The following is a 20,184-nucleotide window of genomic DNA, read 5'->3' as shown; positions in this document are numbered from 1 at the left end:
TCTGAGTCACACTACAAAACAATAGCTGCGACCGCTATCTTTGTTGACACTGGCTATCTCAGTTGTAACGGCAGATTATCTGATTGGCTACTGTGAGGATTAATTCCATTGTACTGGTACCACATCACATGCATCACAGTCTTTAGATTCATTCCACTATCATCAACCACCAAACATATGCATATACGTTCTAACCCGAAGCTTTTAAATTAGTGAGTGAATGAGTGAGTATAGTGTTACGCCGCTTTTAGCAATATTCCAGCAATATCACGACGGGGGACACCAGAAAATGGGCTTCACACATTGTACCCATGTGGGGAATCGAACGCGGGTCTTCGGCGTGACGAGCAAACGCTTTAACCACTAGGCTACCCCATCGCGCCTTTAAGCTAGTGATGAGCAAGTGTAACTGTACGTCATTTTTAGCGATATTCCAGCACCATCACGACAGGGACACCAGACACGGGCATAACACATTGCACTCTTGTGTGAACTCGGGTGTTCGGCCTGACGAATTGATGCTTTAAACAGTTAGGCTACCCCAAATCAATGATGGAGGTATTGTTTTAAGTAAGGACATGCACCCAACTATATGCATATGTGCATGTATATGGTGCTATTACATTTTCAACCATAAATTTTGAAGCGCACTTTACCTTTGAATGTTCATTAAGTATGGAAACTGGAAAATTCAGAAGATGAAAAGAAATGCGACCGTGTATAAATATCCACTGCTTTTCAGGTGGCTTGGTCTATGGCTGGGGTGTGAACTCCGTAGCGTCAATCATCATTCAGCTGCTTATATGTGTGGCCTTTGCTCTCACCTGTCTCTACGCATCTGACAAGACACAGATGCTGGTATAACGCGGTTCTAGTTATCAGATCAATCTATGCCAAAACCAAATTGCACTTCTCTGTTTAACCTCATTATTTTCAATTTAATCGGGGCGGAACACAAATGGCATCTCTCAGTTTACTGTTGTTATTTCAGTTTAATTGCTATTGAAGACAAATTGCACCTCTCTGCTTCATTTTACGGTTACTAGGTACTTGGAATTGAAAACAAAGTGCATGGATCTTGTTGTTTTTACCTCAATCAAAATAGAAAACAAAGGGCATTTCTATGTGTAGTGTTGTTGTTTTCACGTTAATCACGACTGGAAAAAAGTAAATTTCTCAGCTTAATTTTTTGACATTGAACAGGGTCGAGCACAAATTCATTATTTTAAAAACTTGTTATTGTCTGATTAATCAGGAATGAAAACAAAGTGCATATGTCTGTTTAATGTTGTTATCTTCAGATTACCCGGGAATCAAAACAAAGTGCTTTTCTCCGTTTAATCATACACTTTCTGAGTCCCATCTCAAATTCGATCCCAAATTCTGTGCCTGATCCGTGAGGCGCCTAATCGCTAGTACACGAAGTCAGCAATCTAAACCACTCAGCTACCGCGATTTCCACGAAATGGAACTCAAATGACAAATGTTTGACATTGCTTCTGTGTCCGAAACTATGCATTCACAATTCTTTCTTAAAGTAGGTAGCTTTTTGTCATGCTTCGTAAATTGCAGATTGCAAAGCTGCTGACTTTCTTCTACGCCGTTGTCATGACAGCTGTAGCGATAGGGACGATCGAGCAGATTGTGGAAGATCTGGAGAGGCCCGACACAAACGGCAACACAACCATCAACCCCATCAGGCCATCAGGTCAGATACTGATATACACTCGAGCACTCCTGTCTCGATATTCATGGGGCCAAGAAAAGATACCAAGGGCACTTCCTAATTAATCCCTTCTCAGTTAATCCTAATCAAATAAGAAAAATGTGACGCCTTCAGCTCAGATGGTTTCGAATGGACTACCGCAGATTAATTATCTGGATCTTTTTTTGAGACTGGTGTGATCAAATCACACTGCCGCCACACCGCTGAATACATTCAATGACATCTAAAGCAACCCGTGAAGATCCAAGTTAGAACTGATCTTCAGTAACCCATGTTTGTCGTATAACGGGATCGGGTTGTCAGGTCACTGACAATGACCCCAAATGCGAAGCTCGTGTTCATGACCTTGATCTCTGGAATGTCTGCTCCAGACTCGGTTAGTTACAGACCGCCACCATATAGCTTGAATATTGCTGACTGAGCCGTTAAACAACAAACAAGAAACAACAAACAAACGATTTGGTGAGCTCAGAACAGGTTGGTAACCTATTGAATGCCATGAACTTTTGCGAAGCAACGAACAAATAAATAAACAAAACAAGTGAAGTAGCAGATATTTGCAATATTTATGCGATCAGAAATATGTCTATGATCCAACAATGATTTATTCCAGATGTCAGTATCGACTTCCCCGTGTCAGTGACGACGATCTACTTTGCGGCAATGGCTGGTATTTATATCCTTGCTGGTTTGCTGCATCTCAGAGAGATCTACTGCCTCATCAACTCTCTCTGGTATCTGCTGTGTCTTCCATCCGGGTACCTCGTACTGATGATCTACAGCGTGTGTAACATCACCGACAGGAGCTGGGGTAGGCGCATACAAAGGGTGGTTGGTTGGTTGGCATGTTGTTTACCGGAGCATTGTTTACCAGCTGTATGGCGGCCATCTGTAAATAACTGAATTTCGACCTGACAGTTATATGAACAAAGGGTGTAAATATTTGGCTCCCTTTGACGCTTACGGCGGAGAAAACCTCGATGGTCCTCAATGGTATTGCATTGTTGATCCTGAAAGCAAGACCATGCTTAAAGTGAAAGTTCCACCAACAGCACCACGGTGGGGAACATGGGTTTCACTTCTGAGGAAGTGGAAATGAGGAAATGAGGAATAGGATCCGGCTCGCCACTCTGCTATCTCACGGGCCTTATTCGGAAGGTGGGTCTTTGCTTGTGCCAGATTTGTCAGCACTATATGCGACCTCGTAAAGGCCTGAATTACGTCCACCATCCACGGACTACAATGAGATGAAGCAGTCGTGTTCAAATGTTCGATGAAAATACATGATTTTGATAGGTTACTCAGGTGTGTTGAACACATAAATTGAGCATTTGGATGGCAAATCACAAATCCATGACTGGATTATCCCCTGTTACTCGATTATTATAAGCCATCGTCATATTAAGCCAAATGGATAACGAGTTTTTCTCGCTTTACGCCATTATTACAGTTTGTTGTCGCATTGCGGCAATAGCACTTAGTGTTTACTGAAACGTTTTACTTGTTCACAGGAACCCGCGAGGAAAACACAGATGAAACGGCAGTGAAAAGCAAGCCATGGTACAGCCAAGTGAGGCACATTCTTGAAAATATATTCTTGTAAGTAATACCCGCGTCTGCTCGCAGGAAAGAAAAAAAAAGAAACATAAAGGCTACATGACACACAAATTAGAATATGACTGTGAAATTAAATGGTGTGGTTCGATAAACAGAATTTGTGCATCGATACAGTTCGATATGATTCCTTTGGTTTAAAATAGGCAACAACAACCGCGCCCCCTCACCCCTTACAAACAGATGTAAATCTAACCAAACTACTTTGAGTGTCATTTCTCGATGTCGGAGAGTCATATAGGGACAAACTTTGTGGAACGACTTCTATATTCTGATGATGCGACGTTTTCGGAACAGAGTCTTGTATCGTTGTCAAGCAGGTGTACTGGTATTCTTCCTTGACACGGTACAGGGATCGGTACTGTAACTATCGCACCACCGGAATGTACAAGTTATTGATCATAAATTTAATCCTTGCCTAGCAAAACTAGTTCTGCTCTAAAGTTTGTGTTGCAAGTGTAAACACTGCCATGTGTTATCCTGAAAATGAAATATGCCAAAAGGTTCGTAAAATGTGTATTTTTACGCCGAGTGTAGCTGTATTCCAGGAATATCACGGCGGGGGACACAGGAAATGGGTTTCACAGTTTGTACGAAATCGGATCATTGGCTTGACGAGCGAACGCTTAACCCACTTGGCTATCCACTCCCCTTCTATTCACGAGAAGGACTCTTTGCCGTACTAATTCTGAACACTATAATTTTGTAGTTATTCATCCTTTATCCAGTCTATATTGGAATATATTGGACGGGTACATTGTGACTGTTATCTTTATAGATCTGTATGTTTTGTAGTTGCTGCGCATCTCGGGACAAACCAGTAGATCACATCCAGGAAATACCCATGACTTACAAAGGGATGTCAAGTGAAGACCTTACAGTAAATGAGTGTCCAGACAGCCAAGACACTGCGTTTGATGAAAGAGCAGGTATGAATGCACGTCTTTTAGCTCATTGTTCTCGGACTCGCGATGATCCGGGTTAGAATGCATGAATGTTCAGTATTATAACCTGTGCTTGAGGAGTTATAGGTAGGACCCCAAGCAAAGTCTTACCTTGGCACCAAAACGACAGTAGCAAGTCCAAAGAGATTGTAAAACAAAATGAAAGTTTAGTAGTTCTTCACTACTGTGAAGTCGACTTGTAGAGATCAACTCGGCCCACCTGCTTCAGACAGCATGCATGCTTAAAACGTCCTATTCTTGTTCTCCACTGCCCTAAAGGGTCTCACATGTCAGTCATAAAAGAAGACTATGCTTGTCGTAAGAGGCGACTAACGGTATCGATGGTCAGATTCGCTGACTTGGTTGACCCATGTCATCGGTTCCCAATTGTGCAGATCGATGCTCATGTTGTTGATCACTGGATTGTCTGGTGCACACTCGATTATTTACAGACCGCCGTCATATAGCGGGATATTGGTGAGTGCGGTGTAAACTAAACTCACCCACTTCACATGACAAACATTTGGGTACATAATGACAACTCTGTATCCCAACTGGTTATAATTAGATTGATGCTCGATCATTTAAAGACCGCCGTCATATAGCTAGAGTCTAGCGTAAAAGTAATTACATTCACTTACTCACTCACTCACTTTGTCATCGGTGACGTGTAAAAGGAATAATTTGCATTTCGACATTTCTATGAACAATACATTTTGCAATCATTCAGCAGTTATCATCTGAGGAGCCCCTTATTTGCTTTTCAATCGAGAAATTGATTGCCTACGTTATCGAAGTTTAAGAAGAGTTGACTTGAACCTGTTTGTATACGTGTCTGTTGTTTATCATCGCACTCAGTATTCCAGGATCAGAGAATCCAGTATTCAACAGCATGGGCATCGATTTAGGCAAATTGGTTGGCTGCTTAATTATTTAATTAACGCCACATTCAGCAATGTACCGCCTTTATGGCGTCCGTCTGTAAATAATTTAGCCTGGATCAAATAATCCCGTCATCAACAGCATGAGCATCGATCCACGCATCACAATCACGTCAGTGAGCACCAAAGCACCTTGTCGTGTTGATCACCTTTTACGACAAGAATGGGTTGCTGAAGATCAATTCTAACCCGGATTTTCAATGTATTCTTGCCTAATGGCTGCGCTCGCCTTTGATCGTTGCATTCGTTTGAAACTTCAACGCATTCTGCACGAAGGGTAAAACTTGTAATACAAAAATTATTTGGATTTGAGTATATGTCTTATATTGTTGTGAACTGTGTTATAGTGTTGTGTATTGTGTTATAGTGTTGTGTATTGTGCCGTAGCTTTGTGTATTTTGTGATGACTCTTCTTCCAGAATAATAAAGTAGAAGGGTTTATCTGATAGAGGAAGAGTGTGAGTTTACTTTCACACCGCTCTTATTATGCCAGTTATTTGGACTGCGGTCTGTAAATAATCGTATCTGGAGCAGACAATCCAGAGATCACCGTTTCTTTTAGAATGAGCTTAGTTTTACGCCGCAACATTCTAGCTATGTGGCGTTGGTCTGCACATAATCAGATCTGGACAAGACAATCCAGGGATCAACAGCGTGAGCATCATTTATCGTCGGGAACATCACTTATGACACGACGACACATTTCAACCCAGTCAGCGTGCCTGACCCCCGATCCCGTTAGTCACCTCTTACGACAAGCATGGGTTACTGAAGATCAACTCAAACCCGGATCTTCACGGTCATTTCTGATAGAAGATCACAACCTAATTAACTGCGTGTTCTTTCAGTATCTAGTGTGTACAACAGACGCCCCGAGGCTGAGGATGAGGATCTAGACTACTGTGTGCCCGTACCTGTGGACGAATGGCTGCCACCTGAACTCAGAGTAAGACCAGACACAGCATTCCGATAAAGGCTCGCCACTGCAGTCCTTACCTTAGCATAAACCTGCACCATCTCAGTCCCTGAAACCAATCTTTTGTAAATGCATGCTTTACGTTGAAATTCTTTCGTTCAGCCCCCGAAATGTAGTACGAGATTTACATATGCACCCTTTTCTCAATGTGTAAATATCAATACGAATTGATATGGTTTACGTTGAAGTTTACTTGTCCCAGACCACGATATCTAGTATGAGAACATTAACAAACAGTTGCATGTCGATACCCTCACCTATGCGCGTAGATATGAACACTATCGACAGCACCCTAATAACACTCAGTATGAAATCGGAATGTGTTTAACATCTGTAATGAATTACTGTACCGTTACCGCGCAAGGCTGAACACAGGCCACATTGGCATATAATTCTGATGCTAGGACGCCCATAAATGATTCTTATTAGAATAAGTCACTGGGTGACTTTTAATCTTGAACTCTTGAGTTTAGTTGCATAGTTTGAGTAGGCTCAAGCTGGATAAAGAAAATAAATAAAACCGAAACATTTAGTTAGAATACCCTGCATAATAGCTTGCAAACTTGCTAGACAACCACATATTACATAATGTTTGGCTTAAATCAACGAATACAGTTATTTTATTTTGGCACAAAAATAGATGACATATAACCACGAACTGGTAAAGCTCCAGATTACGCAGTAAACTTTACCATTGAAATTGTGGCAACGCAAAAAAAGAAACAATGCTTACAAATTTCTTGGCCCATTATCCTCCACAAAGGTAGATGTGGACAGTGAAAAATGAATAGAAAAGAGGAATTCTATTGCAGCATACGATTATTGCTCTTAATTCACAACCACGAGGTCACCCCAACGATTAAAGTTATCCGCCCCTGATAACTTCCGGCCTTTCAGAGGAAGTACCAAATTGCACGAGGCTCTTGTAAAAAGTCAAATAAAGCTCTAGAGTTCTTAAGGTCAGAACAAATGTTATGTTATATATTATCTCATTATTTTTTGTACACATTGCTCTTTTTGTGGGTCGTTCAGGCATACGGCCCAATATTCAAGAAGCATGGGTTTGACAACACCCTGTTCATCAGCGGCATGACTGAGAAGGAACTAAAGAACATCGGTATCAAGGGACAAGGAACTCTTCAGAACCTGCTGCGCATGATTGAGCTGCTGCCTGACTTTGAGATAGAGTACAACGTACCGGTGAGTAGAATAATGGCAGCTTCTGCTCGTCCTTCACTCGAACACAACAGGTGCCAGTGAGTGAGTGTGGTGTTATGACGGTTTTAGCTACATTTCAGCAATATCACGGCGGGAGACACCGGAAAAAATCTCCACATATTGTACCCATGTGGGAAACCAAACACGGGCTTTAGGTACGAAGAGCTTTAACTACTAACATTGTAATTATCAGTGTACATCATTCTCAGTTGTAACTACTAACTGGCCTACGTGTGCCAATATAACAGTTACAGTATGTCTTGGAGTACCTTTCTGTACTTTTCAAAACCTTAAATGTCATTTATTTCTGATCCGGAGCCAAATCCGATCAGACTGATCCAGTGATTGATATCATGAAGTAAGATATAGGATAAAGTGTGAGGTACAACCAGCGCTGTCAGAACACAAGGTCCAGTTAGTAAACGAATCGGAACCTTTAGTGGCCCTTGGTGTCTGCAGCATACCTCTCTTGGGGACTCAATTCAAGTTTCTTTTCAAAAAGACAAAAACTAAAAGCTCCAGGACTTGCTATTCTGAGTGTTCGTTCCAGGGCAGTGTGAAAGAATGGTTGGAAACCATTGGCCTCTTAGAATACGAGCGGAACTTCAGGAAGAACCAGATCAAGAGTTCCACGGACTTGAGTGTACTGAAGGGTTTTCAAAGGAAGGAGATTGAGAAGGAGCTGAAAATCACCAAGGCTGGTAAGATTTCATTTACACGAACTGTAAATGATATAAACGTAATAACATGCTTGGACCCAACTTAAGACACAGTTCGAGTATTTACTGGACACTCACTCACTGATGACGTCCCATCGAGGTGAGCATCAGCATGTCGAAGACTGTCATAACTGAATGGTCTGTTGTCCACTGCAGGTCACATCAAGCGGCTCCTGTATGCCATAAGGAAGTTAAGGGAGCCAACTGAAGGTGAGTCTGAAACGATATCAGTAAGTTAATTCAGGTTAGCTGAACCTATATTCTAGAACATATTATGAGGATTTCCTGCAAACAGCTTTTGTTTGTTTCTGCCTCACAAGAATCAGTTATGTATTGACACCAGGGAGCAAATTTGTCTAGAGAAGCTGTCCTGACAAATAATGTCTGTTTTTATGACCCACATTGCAGGCGTGTCTGAATACGTCGAAGAGAGGCACTCGAAAAATTTATAATCAGAAATATAGTGGATAGGAAAAATGTGTTAATGATGTGGGATATGAAAAGGGTGTCATCGATGATGCCATTCATACACTTTTATGATCGAATAAATATATATAATAACATACTCACACAGTACACAAAATCAGATTTGTACTCCTGGGTGGTTCCTAACGTAATCCAAGCACACAGGAGTAAGCACTCGCATCTGGTGTGAGCTATGTTGATTTCTTTGATTTCTTTTTCATTTTTAAACAAAGTTAATTCTCCGATATTTATTGATAAGAAATTGATTTTCACTTGACGGTGATCGGTCTGTACGATTTTATGACTCAGCGAACTAAAAAATAAGGGCCACTCCAATATTCAATATTTAAGCAATGTATGAGTCATGACATGAACTATTGAATAATTTAAATATTGAAAATTGGGGCGGTCCTTAACTTTTATTGCAGACTACATTTGTAATCAAATAGTCCATGTAGACAACATGAAGAGTGTATACAGGGAGAATGGGGACATCCTGACGACGGTGTTCGTGGCCTGAGGAAGATGTCACACACACCATGCACACTGCACAAGCTAAGTCTGTCTATGTTCAACTATGACACCTCGTTACTGTTGCAGCTGAGAAAGCGGCTGTATTGATGAAAGCTGACGTGGACAGGTCTCCCAAGCACATGCTGAAGAGGTTTAACGTTGCAGAGTATGACTTCTGGGTACGGCTGATTGAGAATTCACTGAAACCTGACAATAAGGCGTTTGGTGTCGAAGGAGAACTGAAAGGTACAGACATCATAACATATCACGCACCTAGTTCTGATTCTAGATTGCAGTAGGCCCACATTAAGCCTTTGAATGTAACATGAGGCAAATAATTGGATACTTTGTCAACGTCGATTGGTTACTGCATGCAAGCATATTGCTGGAACAGGCGATCAACTTCAAGATTGACCATGCCATTTATTCATGACGCTCTGTTGTACAGAGGCACTCTGTTGTATAGAGGCTCTCTCGGAAATAGCTATAAGAGGTAAAATCTTGTCTCCTCTTAAACATTACATATACTCTAAGTTGTGAAAATATATAACGCTCTCATTGGGATCATCATAAGTGAAACCCAGTCCTCAAAATTACTCATTTCGATCTTTAATTACCTTAAATCGACCTTTTTGACAACAGTGCACAATTCCCAGCCGCGAACGAAATTTCAACCAATCAGAGCGCCGCGTCCCCTTGACGTCATACGAGGTACAGATATGAGGGCCTATGCAGAATTCATCTACATTTCAGAGGTGCAAACCTAAAATCGCGACAGCTGTTGGGAAAAATGTTATATGTTCTCATTATCTACTATCATTTAGTTTTGTCTCCTGCTTTGCCTAGGTTCCAAGTTACAACCCTTGTTTTCATAAACGATTCTGGCAACATCACTCGGTGTCGCTAGGTTGGTAATCCGTGTTAGGTGGTATAAACCTACACGTTATTTGTCATAATTCTCTTGATGCTAAGTTAATGAATTTATAACAGGTATAATTAGTGGTAACGTCACATAGATTACTCGACAAAGGTCTTCATTTGGCATTTCTTGTGTCTGGATCGATCACAGGATTAAGCGATAACGCGCTGATTGATTAATCCCTTTTTTGCGGATTTGTCAACATGTAGTGTTTACGTATGTACATTTACTAATCTATACTGAATACACTCTGTCGTGTCTGTGACTGTGTAAACAACACATTTTTCAATGGATTAACCGCAAATACATTGATTGATTGGTCACTATTGGCTAACTGGCATCCATGAAGAGCCACCTCCTCGTGGTGGGTGCTGGATAACGCTAAGTGCTCTTCTCCCGTGTGGACCCGGGACAGAATGTGTCCACAGCACCCCATTGCTTGTCGTAAGAGGCGACTAAATTGGACAACCTGTTTGAAGTGGGTTGCGGCCCGTGTCGGTTACCCTGAACACAAGCAAAGGTATCGTTAGGGATCGAGATCGATTGTTTGACGGTATGTCGGACCTTGATATAGGATCTGAAATGAAGGATCAAGGTATACTCTACGTCAAGCTCTTTTCAACCTGGAGAAACAACTATACCATCAAAACCAATACGTATCTGTTTACTTTTTCCTCTCCAAATGCTCCCAAATCAGTGAAGGCAGACTACTGTAATATTCAGGTTGATACATACATCTCCAACCCGCTCAGGTGTTTTAAATGCCAGAAATATGGATACGGTGTAAATACTTGCACATTATCTGTTGTGTGTGCTCACTGTGGTGAGAAAACACACACAACAGAAGATTGTGACAGTGATTTTAAAAGATGCACCAATTGCTCAGGCGACTATTCTTCCTTTTCTAAACAGTGTCCTATTTGGAAAGAGCAAATGTAGATCAACAAAATAAAATCTACTCAAAACATGTCTCTTTCCGAGGCCAAAAAACTGGTAAACAGATCTCAACTTTCGAAAAGTTATGCTACAGTAGCAAAAACATCATTGGAGTCTACCTCTAAAATAACAAAATCATCACCAGGCTGCCAAACTACCTTGACTTGGGTACATTGCGATTCTCTGCAGCTTTTGCACCCTGCCATATCATCTCAGAATTCCTACTACATCAAAGTCTTCTTCTGATCACAAATCATCATCATCTCAGTCACACTCAAAGTCTCAATCGACAGCTGATAGCCAGCAAACTGTGAAAAGTAAACCTAAGCCTAAGCCTGATGCTTCAAAACAACAAAGTGGCAGAGCTCCAAAATGGTCACAAAATTAAATTCAAATGTTCAATAAAGATGGGTCTCTTGAAGACATGGATGTTTCTGAAAACGTCCATTCTAGGGTATATAGCTTGTCACAAAAGACTGTGGGGTAGATCCCCAGTAAATAGAATTAAAAGACAATTTATTCCAATAATATTGTACAGTGGAACTGCAGAGGACTGAGGACTAATTTACATGAATTACAGCTATTAGTCCAAGATTTTACACCTTCAGTGTTATGTTTCCAAGAGACATATTCAAAACAAACAGATACATGTTGTTGTCATTTTAATGCATATCATTGTTTTTCACCTCCGGGTGATAGAGCCACTGGCGGATCATCCATTCTAGTCAGACAAAACGTTATTCAAAGCCCTGTTTCACTTAATACTAATATGCAGGCTGTTGCAATGAGAATTACTTTACATTTAGCGTTTACACTATGCTCTCTCTATATTTCGCCGTCTTCGACGTTTGCCAAAACTGATCTTCCAGCTTTATGTGACCATCTCCTGAAGCCCTGTATTATAATGGGAGATTTAAATGGGCACAACCCACTCTGGGGTAGTGTAACTACAAACATTAAAGGTAAGTTGTTGGAGGACTTTTGTTCTGACAATGATTTATGTATTTATAATGATGGCTCCAACACATATTTACACCCTGGGACAGGGACCTATTCTGCTCTCGACTTGTCACTCACAAATTCACAACTACTAAATGAATTTGAATGGTCAGTCCACGATGATCTCTGTGGAAGCGACCATTTTCCTACTATACTAAAATCTGTAACTCCATCTGGTGTTCCTCCATCATCAAGGCGGAATTTTAAAAAGGCTGACTGGGCTTTATATGAAACACTCTGTGGTGAAAAACTTAAACCTTAAATGCTTTTCTGATGAACTGAAGTCCATAGCTGATGAATGTATACCAACGTCCTCTGTAGTTCCACACATAAGAAAACCATGGTTCAGCGATGAATGCAAACAAGCTAGGAAGGCAAGGAAAAAAAGCAGAACATTATTTCCGTCGCCATCCTATGGTCCATGATTTAAGTAAATTTCAAATTTTAAATGCTAAAGCACGACCTACGTTTAAACAGAACAAACGCTAATCTTGGCAAAATTATGTATCCAAAATAAATTCTCGGACACCCATGTCTAAGGTATGGAACATGAATCAGAAAATTAAACATAAAGGCACTAAATCTACTGGCCATTATCTTACACATGGAGATCAATTATTTACTGACAAATCAGATATTACGAACAAAATGGACGAAACTCTCGCTAAACACTCGTCCTCTTCTAATTATATACCTAAATTTCAGCAATATCAAACACAACAAGGAAAGAAAACTATTAATTTCAATTCAGATAATGGGCAACTTTCCTCTCTCATGGTGTGATGCCATAGTAGTACCAATACCTAAACCTGGAGGTGATCATACGGATTCGTCCAATTATCGTCCGATTTCACTCACTAGCTGTGTTTGCAAGACCATGGAACGCATTATAAATAATCGACTTGTTTGGTACATGGAAACTAATAAGCTTATTACCCATATACAATGAGGTTTTCGTAAAAACAGAAGCACTGTCGATCACTTAGTGCGTTTGGAATCATGAAAAATGCGCTGATTAATAAAGCATATGACACAACCTGGAAATATGGCATTTTAAGAGATTTACATGATTTCGGTGTGCGAGGTCGTTTGCCTGAATTTATAGTCAACTTTTTAAATAACAGACAGTTCCGGGTCCGCGTGGGTTCTACCCTGTCTGATCATTACAATGAGGATCAGGGTGTTCCACAAGGCAGTATTTTGTCTGTCACTCTTTTTAGCATCAAGATCAACAGTTTATCTAAAGTTTTAAACGATTTAATAGATGGATCGTTATTTGTGGATGATTTTAATATTTCTTGTCGTGGGAAAAAAGGCATACTATTGAACGGCAGCAACAACTGTGTTTAAACAGAATAGATAAATGGTGTCTTGAACATGGCTTTAAATGTTCTAAATCAAAAACCATTTGTATGCACTTCTGTCGTAAATACAAACCTCATAAAGATTCAGAACTATTTCTAAGTGGCATCTCAATCAAAGTTGTTAAGGAGGCCAAGTTCTTGGGACTTATTTTGATTCACATTTGACCTTTTTACCGCATATCAAATCCCTTAAATATAAATGCCTGAAGGCACTCGATTTGTTAAAGGTTGTGTCAAATTCTAAATGGGGAGGATTTGTATAACAAAAGGTCGTCTCTTGTTCCGCCACTTGTACTCAGAATAAAGCCTTTTATTGTTGCTGCTGGCATTGAGCTCCCTCCCGTCTTCTTCTCCTGCCTTAGGCCACAAGTTGACTTAACATTAACTACATTTTAAAAAATAGAAACTAACGAATTACAATATAAACAGGAATATAATCAATTAAAAGGTAAATAAACAATTCCAAATCCTTATTTACAGATGGGTCCAAGGATGGTGGAGCAGTGGCTTGTGCCACTGTCATTGGATCCAGAACAATATCTTCTAGATTACCTGACGTCAGCTCTATTGTTACAGCTGAAGCAAACGCCATATTAACAGCTCTTAAATATATTCAAAGACACCCTAAACGTAAACAGTATAAAATCTATTCCGACTCCCTTTCTTGTCTTCAGGCGATTAAAAATTTATCATGTAAACATCCACTTTTAATAGAAATTATTGAATTGTATAATGATCTTGCTATTGGCCAATGTGACATCGTCTGTTGTTGGTTACCAAGCCACATAGGCATTTCTGGTAACACTTTGGCCGATCTTGCTGCCAAGGCAGCACTCAACAAATCTGTCACACCACTTTTTATTCCATACTCTGATGACAAAGCTAGCATTAGAACTTACATCCATGACCAGATGCAGAAGAAGTGGGACCCCCAGGTAAATTTAAATAAATTACCTGAAATATAAAACCATATATTGGTTACACCTACTTGGGCTGTCAGTGCAGATTTGAAGAGGTTTTTTTACAACGATGTCGTATTGGCAACACAAGATATACACATAAATATTTGCTTAAAGGTAAGGATCCTCCGTTTTGTATCCCTTGTGATGAAAGAATCACAGTCAAGCATATCCTGCTTGACTGTGTTGAGTATTCCATAACAAAGGATCATTATTTTAATTCATGAACTCTGAAGGATCTTTTTAATAACACATTTTTACACATAATGCATTTTTAAAAGAATTATATTTATTGACTGAATTGTAAATAGATAAATATGTTATTATTGGAAATTTAAATTCATAACTGTGCTAAATTTCTCAAACTGCTGACGGCTAAAGAGATGATGTAAATCCAGCTAGGGTCCATGCAGGTAGCAAAGGTACTGTAAGTCCCCATGGTCCCTAGTATGGTGATCTACCTTTAGTTGTTAGCAATCTATAGCCCATTTTTATATTGTATTGTCCTCTATAGATAAATTGTTTTAGGTATAATTACTAGTTTTATATTCTCCTCTGTGATATACTAATTATTTTACTGTCCTTCGTTGACAGGTTTTGTAATAGACATATATTTCATTTCAGTATTAAATGTTCTCGTCACGATATGGCTGAGATATTGCCGATGTGACGTTAAATATTAACTCACTCACTATTGGCTAACTAAATTACTCTTTCAAAGAATGATTGACATTATGCAATTAGTTGCTAGCTTTGCTATCTTGGGTGACCATTGAGACCTTACACCAATGTGAAAAGCCTGAAACGAAAATCCACCTCTCTTCAGACCACCCATTAATCCCATCGAAAGACAACTGGATAAGCTCATTTTGTCCTAATTCAGATTTCCTGTATTTCTCAAACCAAAAGTTTTACAGAAGTTATCTTACAATTGCAAGGATAACTGTTTTATTTCACAGCTTGTTAGGAAGGAACAAAATAAACGAGGAAGTTCTAAATGTCGGGTTAAGTTCTTGTGAGTAAAGCCAGAAAGGAACATGAAGCCCGGCCTACATCAATTAACTATTATTGTGCTACGAGGAACTCTTCTTCACAACATCCATTCACAAAATTATACAGCCCTACCTGCATACCCTGCTTGCTGTGTATATGTTTTCCTTGCTTTCAGACGTGGTGGAGGTGGGACGCGGCGAACATAAAACGTATATGACAGACAATTACTTCATTCAGTTGCTTCATTTTTCTCCACAGCGAGACTGGGCGATCTGAGGAACTCATGGCTCATGATTCTGGCGGTCAGCAACTCGTTGTGGTTGATACTCATCACAACCTTAGCTTCCAAAGGGAATCTCACTATCCTTGGGGCAAATCCAATTGGTAAGTGCGACTTTACTCTCCCTATCCTTGGCGCTAACCCACTTTGTAACTGCGACTTAACGCTCACTTTCATGGGGCTAACCCATTTGGTAAGTGCGATATAACCCTCACTGTCCCTGGAGCTAACCCACTTGGTAAGTGCGACATAAATCTCATAGAGCAAACTCATTCGGTCAAATAACGCATTAACTACGCAGTGACCTGCGAGATCGTTGTTGACTGAGGCTCAACACATTTTGATCAGTATATTTACAATTAAATTTAATTGAACGATTTAATTCAGTTAATGACCAAGTCGTTACCAACAACATTCCAAGCATGTATCCTTGACTGAGACAGGCAAAACATCGCGTCCCGCAGCCTGAAAAGAAGTTAGCCCTGTGTCCTACTGCGACCATCCGTTCATGTTAAACAATATAAATAACGTTTAACAGCCTTCCCTAATACGATATAAATCACTACCTCCGAGGTGCAGAAGTTAGAGCGTCTACCTGGAGGTCAAAAGGTCGAATGTTCGATCGCCGGCTGCGTCATACCAAAAATATAGTACGTGTTGGGGCCTGTCAGGTGCTGGCAGCACTGGTACAATAAGGCCTGGTCGGCTCGGAGGCAGTACAATATGTGTGTGTGGGACATTCATGCTTACCCACAGCATGATATCTCAGTAAACTCGCTCTATCAAACCGGCTGTCTTGGCTAGTGCAAGCATCACATACATACATGCACGTCGTAATACGAGCGAAATATTCTAACCTTCGACTTTAAAACCCATTTCACTTCGCCATCTCACCATGTAAACCTTTCTTCTACCTGTACAATTTAAGTGCAGTATATAATATTGTGCACTCGTTTTCACCTCCATGACAGAGTACTAGGTCTTATTCTTTTTCAATACTAAACGTTAGAGCTATGCCGCTTTCATCGTTTCGCATTCGTAAAGCATCGGTAATTTCCGTGCATCATGCATTATTCGGTGTTATTCGAGATAGAGAAGTACTACCACGAAGTACCGAATGAGTCGGCATTAGCAGCCGGATACACTGCAATGTTGCTCGCTTGTAAGAGGTGTGCATTGAAAATAACAGAAGAGCGCTTAGCCAATCAGAAAATGACATATATGTGTGAGGTAAAATAAAATAATAACCAGTATCGTCATAACAGATATGTTGAATTGCGGCGGTTCAGCCTAATGGTTAAAGTCTTCACTCCTCACGCCTAAGAAGCGGGTTCGATTCCCCACGCTGGTACAGAAAATCTGTAACTTATAGTTAAAAGCGGTGTAAAACCATACTCACTCACTGCTGGAGTTCCATGTCTTGAACTGTTTCAGTCTTACACAAGTTCATACCCCAAAGACTGTGTAATGTTCAACTTTCACTGTTCTCGGTTCAAACCAACCAGTATTTACAACTGAAATCTCTCTGTACTATCTACAGCCCAACTAGGTATTCACAAGTTAAATCTCAGTCTACTGTTTGCAGACCAAACAGATATTCACAACGCAAGTCCCACTCTATGGCTTGCAAACAAGTCAGCTCAGTTCAATGTCACTGTCCTATATGCAAGTCAAGGCAGTATTCACAAGTCAACTCTCACTATGTCTTTTTGCAAACAAGCCAGCTCAGTTCAATGTCACTGTCCTATTTGCAAGTCAACCCAGTATTCACAAGTCAACTCTCACTATGTCTCTTTGCAAACAAGCCAGATATTTACCACCGCTTTCATTCTACACATTCCCGTGTCACTAAAGGGACTGTATCGGGTATACTGAACTGTAAGTGGCCATCGATGCTGTATCTAATCTACAATGATCTGATTTTCAGGACTGAGTTTCCTGTTTATTTTCGGCACCCTGCTGGTAATTCAGACGTTGGCCATGATCATCCACCGGATCTCTACCCTCGCCCACTTCCTCGCCAGGGCTCCATTCAAATATGGCGCAAAAGTGAAGACCTTCTGGTCGTTTGGGGACGGTCACTACAAGCACGATCTCGACACCCATGACGACAGGGAAGCCGTAAGCGACCTGCAACGTGCCGCACAACCAATCAGGGAGGCCATGAGGAGACGGAGCACGCGGATTGCCCGTATCATGTCGGACATCACCGAGGACACTCCTCACGATGATCAGCAGAATCAGATAGGCTTGTCTTCTCAGTACATGCATGGAGATGGTTCACAGGAAACGGATACCAGTGATTCGTCGAATGCATGATGCGCGTCTGCGTACAACACTTAGCTGTGATTCCCAGTTCACACATTTCAAGAGATTATTTTGTTTGTTTGCTATTTGGCGCTGCAATATTCTAGCTCTATGGTGGTGGTATGTAAATAATTGAGTCTGCACCGGACTATCCAGTGATCAACAACATGAGCATCATTTTGCGCAGTTAGGATATAATGACATGTCTCAACCAAGTAGACAAGCCTGATTGCGATCCAGATAGTCGCCTCTTACGACCGACATGGGTTGCTGAAATTAAATTTTAAGCAGGATCATCACAGGTCTCATGTCAAGAGACACATGGACAGTTTAAGGGGTAGATGATTCTTGGAGTTAATTTCATCCACCTGATCGTTACAGGCAAACACTGCTTTTTAAGAAAAAGAAATTTGTTTTAATCTGGAAAATGTTTTGTCGCATATATTTGAATGGTTTATGTGCTTCAGCCGTCGAACAACCTCTTGTCAAGTGCAATATCATAAAGGTCCCATAAACAGAAAATGTCGTTTGCAATGATTGTTATTTCATAAAGAATGTTTTTATAGATTCCATCTTCTATATTATGGTGATCACAAAGTGCATATGCTTACCTATTCACCTATTCACCTGTTCACAAAGGTCAGTACAGTTTGTAATTATATGAAAGACAATTAATGATCTAATATAACAAATGAAAAGTGTACAAAAGACAGCGACTATTCGTTCAATCAGTACATACAAACAAATAAAATGAGATTTTGTGCAGAAAGTGATTCTGTAAAATCTTCTAGTATATTTGATGCATTCATGGGCTTCACATTTTGTACCCATGTGGGTAATCGAACGCGGGTGTTCAGTGTGACGAGCGGACATTTTAACCCATAGGCTATCACACCGCCCCCGACAAAACACATGATACTGATAGAACGTGTAGCGTAATAAAAGTAATAATCAATGTGTTATTGTTTTTATTCCTTAAAGTGCAGGATATTTGTAAAGAAGCAGAGTCGTTTAGTATTGTGGGTCCATTTAAAATTATTTCTTACAGTGCCCGAGATAAAAAAATCAGTGATATGGAAACTTGACATTAGTTTAGTTGACATTGAAAAGGTAATTACTAACGTCAAGACTAACGTCCGAAATATGTTCGACAGTGAACATATCATTTTTGTATAGAAAGATATCGTATTACTAGGCTGCTAGGAGGGGCTAATGAGTGCGTAAGTATTTATGCCCGCTCGCACGCAGAATTTCGCTTCACACATCGTACCCAACTCACTATACCTATGATGATGGTGGGAACGTGCGGTAGCAGCATCTCAACATGGCTGCAGCTAGATCGCTTGGCGATTACGTCACCCGAATTAGCAGTCTTTCCTGTCAACAACATCAAACGTTCAGTTTTCGATCACCAGAAAATACCGTGGGATCGATTGTTCACAATATCGTCGTTCACAATATCGTTTCTTGCTTTTCTTTGCACATATTATTGATTCTTAGCGGTTGCTTATGTGAAGGGTTAAGTTTGCATTACTATTGTGTTGGGTACAGCGGAAAGGCAATGTCACTGTGTCCAGAAGAAACGCATTCATGATAATAAATAAATCATTTTCAAGAATTTTCTGTTTTGATTCGAGAGCATCACTGTATGCTACCAGTACCACCGCCTCACGTTGAAAAGTCAGGGTACATAGCCACAAAACGTTCTTATCGTTTCGGCATTCGTAAGCCTATGATACACTATAGACTTACGACAGGCCGTAAAGTAACGAACGCATTGCGGATTGAGACCTTGTGCTTTTTATGAGTATCGATGGGGAGCTAAGGAGCGTATGATTTTGTGTTTGTACTGAAAAAATCGGATTGCCATTAGATTCAGTATGTGTCTTTTTCCCACAGACAGCGCGTTAAGGAGTTTCATATCCTCACAAGATTTGAAGCCACTTCCACCAGGGTATTATGTATATGGTATGCGCATTTTATCATGTTGCTTTCATGTACACATTGTATATTCTTCAAAAAGTAGGGGAGCTTCATTTTTTTTTATTTACGAATAAAATATGTAGGACATTTTCGGAGTCAATCAATGTTGATATGATATTGTTGAATGTTTTGAGAGTGCATCACCATTTGCACTTACCTTACAGCAATAGCTACTTGAAATGTAGTCGCTTTTGAAAGAAGATTGGTGATTGGCATGTAATTTGCATGTATACGATTTTCATTTCAAAACAAACGACTAGAAACAAACGCTAACAAATGTGTGATACAAGAAGGGTGTCAAAATTAATGTTCTAAGTGATTTCCCGAC

At 40.3% G+C, this 20,184-nt stretch overlaps 1 pseudogene; it reads left to right on the top strand.

Moving 5' to 3' along the window:
- The window catches only part of LOC137259333 (chitin synthase chs-2-like), a 32,614-nt pseudogene extending 13,126 nt beyond the window's left edge, over window positions 1-19,488 (top strand).
- The last annotated feature ends 696 nt before the right edge of the window (window positions 19,489-20,184 follow it).

This window comes from Haliotis asinina, chromosome 13 (genome assembly GCF_037392515.1).
Source record: "Haliotis asinina isolate JCU_RB_2024 chromosome 13, JCU_Hal_asi_v2, whole genome shotgun sequence".
In the NCBI taxonomy this organism is placed as follows: Eukaryota; Metazoa; Mollusca; class Gastropoda; order Lepetellida; family Haliotidae; genus Haliotis; species Haliotis asinina.
This window is presented reverse-complemented; position numbering and strand designations above follow the sequence as displayed.